This window comes from Oncorhynchus masou, chromosome 14, assembly GCF_036934945.1.
Source record: "Oncorhynchus masou masou isolate Uvic2021 chromosome 14, UVic_Omas_1.1, whole genome shotgun sequence".
Taxonomy (NCBI): Eukaryota; Metazoa; Chordata; class Actinopteri; order Salmoniformes; family Salmonidae; genus Oncorhynchus; species Oncorhynchus masou.
Window position 1 is genome coordinate 34,905,292 of NC_088225.1, and position 5,356 is coordinate 34,910,647.

Here is a 5,356-nt window from a genome sequence, read left to right on the forward strand (position 1 = left end):
GTCACTCCCAGTACACATGTCCCCTGGTCACTCCCAGTACATATGTCCCCTGGTCACTCCCAGTACATATGTCCCCTGGTCACTCCCAGTACACATGTCCCCTGGTCACTCCCAGTACATATGTCCCCTGGTCACTCCCAGTACATATGTCCCCTGGTCACTCCCAGTACATATGTCCCCTGGTCACTCCCAGTACATATGTCCCCTGGTCAGTCCCAGTACATATGTCCCCTGGTCACTCCCAGTACACATGATTAAAGGAGCCCAAGGCACCTTGATTACATAGATCACACAGAGGAGAGGTTATGGTTTTCATTAAATTATGTTTTCTATGTGGAAGGTATATCCTGTACATGAGATTACAATGTATCAGCTGTTGATTAGGCTTGTTAGATGAACCCACTAAGTTCCTGAGGAACTCAACTGGTTGAGCCTCTTCAGCAGCTAGTTCCATGGACACAGTGATTTCAATGTCCTTCACCAAGGTCAGATGACTTTCAGTCAACAGTCTCTCTGGTGTATCTTCACTCCGTAGCCACATTCTAGTCTGTCTCTTATGATGTCATTTAGAACACCATTCAACTCAGTGTTCTGATAGTTTCTTTACTGCAGCAGCAAACATTGGTACTGATTCTCCCTCTTCCTGTTGTCTCCTGTGGAACCTGAGCCTTTCAGCATTAACTAGTGGTTCTGGTGAAACAGGTCCTTTCAGTATTAACTAGTGGTTCTGGTGAAACAGGTCCTTTCAGTATTAACTAGTGGTTCTGGTGAAACAGGTCCTTTCAACATTAACTAGTGGTTCTGGTGAAACAGGTCCTTTCAGTATTAACTAGTGGTTCTGGTGAAACAGGTCCTTTAAGCATTAACTAGTGGTTCTGGTGAAAAATGTCCTTCAGCATTAACTAGTGGTTCTGGTGAAACAGGTCCTTTCAACATTAACTAGTGGTTCTGGTGAAACAGGTCCTTTCAGCATTAACTAGTGGTTCTGGTGAAACAGGTCCTTTCAGCATTAACTAGTGTTTCTGGTGAAACAGGTCCTTTCAGTATTAACTAGTGGTTCTGGTGAAACAGGTCCTTTCAGTATTAACTAGTGGTTCTGGTGAAACAGGTCCTTTAAGTATTAACTAGTGGTTCTGGTGAAACAGGTCCTTTCAGTATTAACTAGTGGTTCTGGTGAAACAGGTCCTTTCAGTATTAACTAGTGGTTCTGGTGAAACAGGTCCTTTCAGTATTAACTAGTGGTTCTGGTGAAACATGTCCTTTAAGTATTAACTAGTGGTTCTGGTGAAACAGGTCCTTTCAGCATTAACTAGTGGTTCTGGTGAAACAGGTCCTTTCAGCATCAACTAGTGGTTCTGGTGAAACAGGTCCTTTCAGCATTAACTAGTGGTTCTGGTGAAACAGGTCCTTTCAGCATTAACTAGTGGTTCTGGTGAAACAGGTCCTTTCAGTATTAACTAGTGGTTCTGGTGAAACAGGTCCTTTAAGTATTAACTAGTGGTTCTGGTGAAACAGGTCCTTTCAGCATTAACTAGTGGTTCTGGTGAAACAGGTCCTTTAAGTATTAACTAGTGGTTCTGGTGAAACAGGTCCTTTCAGTATTAACTAGTGGTTCTGGTGAAACAGGTCCTTTCAGCATTAACTAGTGGTTCTGGTGAAACAGGTCCTTTCAGCATTAACTAGTGGTTCTGGTGAAACAGGTCCTTTCATCATTAACTAGTGGTTCTGGTGAAACAGGTCCTTTAAGTATTAACTAGTGGTTCTGGTGAAACAGGTCCTTTCAGCATTAACTAGTGGTTCTGGTGAAACAGGTCCTTTCAGTATTAACTAGTGGTTCTGGTGAAACATGTCCTTTAAGTATTAACTAGTGGTTCTGGTGAAACAGGTCCTTTAAGCATTAACTAGTGGTTCTGGTGAAACAGGTCCTTTCAGCATTAACTAGTGGTTCTGGTGAAACAGGTCCTTTCAGTATTAACTAGTGGTTCTAGTGAAACAGGTCCTTTCAGCATTAACTAGTGGTTCTGGTGAAACATGTCCTTTAAGCATTAACTAGTGGTTCTGGTGGAACAGGTCCTTTAAGTATTAACTAGTGGTTCTGGTGAAACATGTCCTTTAAGTATTAACTAGTGGTTCTGGTGAAACAGGTCCTTTCTGTATTAACTAGTGGTTCTGGTGAAACAGGTCCTTTCAGCATTAACTAGTGGTTCTGGTGAAACAGGTCCTTTCAGCATTAACTAGTGGTTCTGGTGAAACAGGTCCTTTCAGTATTAACTAGTGGTTCTGGTGAAACAGGTCCTTTCAGTATTAACTAGTGGTTCTGGTGAAACATGTCCTTTCAGCATTAACTAGTGGTTCTGGTGAAACAGGTCCTTTCAGTATTAACTAGTGGTTCTGGTGAAACATGTCCTTTAAGTATTAACTAGTGGTTCTGGTGAAACAGGTCCTTTAAGTATCTCCACAATATCCCCATACGTCTTATTACCTGTTCTGTCTGGATGTAACAGTCTGACTAGTAAATTACATGTCTTTGGCCCCATTACACTAAAAACTGTAGGTACAATGTTGTCCTCAACAATGTCATTTGCAAGAACAGAATATTCAAACCGTTCTGTATATGAGGTCCCCTGCTCAATACTTTCATCAAACTTTCCTATGCTTCCATCAATTCCAGACATTTTTCATTTCTCAATAGGATCCTGATTGTCCTCAACCACAGCAATATGTTCCTCAGTCACGTGATCTTCATCCACTTCAGTATTGTCCTCAACCACAGCAATATGTTCCTCAGTCACGTGATCTACATTCACTTCAGTATTGTCCTCAACCACAGCAATATGTTCCTCAGTCACGTGATCTAAATTCACTTCAGTATTGTCCTCAACCACAGCAATATGTTCCTCAGTCACGTGATCTTCATCCACTTCAGTATTGTCCTCAACCACAGCAATATGTTCCTCAGTCACGTGATCTTCATCCACTTCAGTATTGTCCTCAACCACAGCAATATGTTCCTCAGTCACGTGATCTTCATCCACTTCAGTATTGTCCTCAACCACAGCAATATGTTCCTCAGTCACGTGATCTTCATCCACTTCAGTATTGTCCACAACCACAGCAATATGTTCCTCAGTCACGTGATCTTCATCCACTTCAGTATTGTCCTCAACCACAGCAATATGTTCCTCAGTCACGTGATCTTCATCCACTTCAGTATTGTCCTCAACCACAGCAATAGGTTCCTCAGTCACGTGATCTACATTCACTTCGCTCATTTAGTAGTTTTTAATTTCTTCACAGTTGAATAAATGTCCTCCCTTTTTAATCACGTTGTTTTCCCGCTCCGACATCAGTCTCGAGTCTTTTTCTGCCCTCCATGATGATGTTAACTCTCTCTGTTAGCTCCACTTCCCTCCATGATGATGTTAACTCTCTCTGTTAGCTCCACTTCCCTCCATGATGATGTTAACTCTCTCTGTTAGCTCCACTATGCACTTCCCTCCATGATGATGTTAACTCTCTCTGTTAGCTCCACTATGCACTTGCCTCTGCTAGCAATCCACTGTGTTAACATTAGCCTAGACTGTACCACAGAAAATAACATTTTCAAACAGTTGATAAACCAACTTCTTCCAGACAGAATAGTTCCTGTAGATTCAGACTCATCGCCAATCTTTTGTTATGTTTTGTAGGTTTCATAACCATGTCTGTATAACAATTCAATAATGATGAGACGGGAGACAGGAATCAGTTCAACCATTTATCTGGAACGGGATCATCTCAACACATACAAACCCCCATGATGCTCTGCGGCACAACTCCAATACACAACAATACAAATAGTAAATGAGTAAATGGACAGTAAACAAAACTCAGAGGACTTTAAATGTTCAGTTCTAGAAAGTAGGGCCATGGGACAGGGTCAGAAAGGTCAGTATGTTTGATACCTGGTTACAGAGGTGACATAACAAGCATAAGGTCCATTATAACACAGTGATGTAGGACCATGGGACAGGGTCAGAAAGGTCAGTATGTTTGATACCTGGTTACAGAGGTGACATAACAAGCATAAGGTCCATTATAACACAGTGATGTAGGACCATGGGACAGGGTCAGAAAGGTCAGGATGTTTGATACCTGGTTACAGAGGTGACATAACAAGCATAAGGTCCATTATAACACAGTGAAGTAGAGGTGGGAGCTAAAAGCAGACATGGACAGTGAGACGGTGTGAGGAGGTCAGGGGTCAAACACTAGATCAGGACAGGTAGAAATGGCAGGGCTGGAAATAGACAGAGACACATTCTCATCATGGCTCAGACCTGACCTGACACCCAATCAGAAGATGCCATAACAAAGGCCTGACCTGAGACACCCAATCAGAAGATGTCATAACAAAGTCCTGACCTGAGACACCCAATCAGAAGATGTCATAACAAAGTCCTGATCTGAGACACCCAATCAGAAGATGCCATAATAAAGTCCTGGCCAGAAGGCTTTATGGGATTTCCTTTCATCAAAATCCAAAACATTTAAATGAGGCATCTGCCAATAAAAAGTTACTTTAGAGCTTTAGTTGTTGTGTCCAGTGTGTGTGTCACTGACTTACTACCATTTAGTGAAAGGATGGAATGACTTAGTGTTACTACCATTTAGTGAAAGGATGGAATGACTTAGTGTTACTACCATTTAGTGAAAGGATGGAATGACTTAGTGTTACTACCATTTAGTGAAAGGAAGGAATGACTTAGTGTTACTACCATTTAGTGAAAGGATGGAATGACTTAGTGTTACTACCATTTAGTGAAAGGAAGGAATGACTTAGTGTTACTACCATTTAGTGAAAGGATGGAATGACTTAGTGTTACTACCATTTAGTGAAAGGATGGAATGACTTAGTGTTACTACCATTTAGTGAAAGGAAGGAATGACTTAGTGTTACTACCATTTAGTGAAAGGATGGAATGACTTAGTGTTACTACCATTTAGTGAAAGGATGGAATTACTTAGTGTTACTACCATTTAGTGAAAGGATGGAATGACTTAGTGTTACTACCATTTAGTGAAAGGAAGGAATGACTTAGTGTTACTACCATTTAGTGAAAGGATGGAATGACTTAGTGTTACTACCATTTAGTGAAAGGAAGGAATGACTTAGTGTTACTACCATTTAGTGAAAGGATGGAATGACTTCAGAGTGTTACTACCATTTAGTGAAAGGATGGAATGACATTTAACATTTACATTTAAGTCATTTAGCAGACGCTCTTATCCAGAGCGACTTACAAATTGGTGAATTCACCTTCTGACATCCAGTGGAACAGCCACTTTACAATAGTGCATCTAAATCATTAAGGGG

General features: G+C 41.2%; 1 long non-coding RNA gene across 1 annotated transcript; it reads right to left on the reverse strand.

The window, feature by feature from the left end:
• Window positions 1-3,744: 3,744 nt before the first annotated feature.
• On the reverse strand, window positions 3,745-5,356 carry LOC135554806 (uncharacterized). The gene is made up of 2 exons (XR_010457746.1): window positions 4,405-5,356; window positions 3,745-4,324 (listed from the first exon to the last, which is right to left on the reverse strand). It is a non-coding gene; the product is annotated as an uncharacterized LOC135554806 (long non-coding RNA).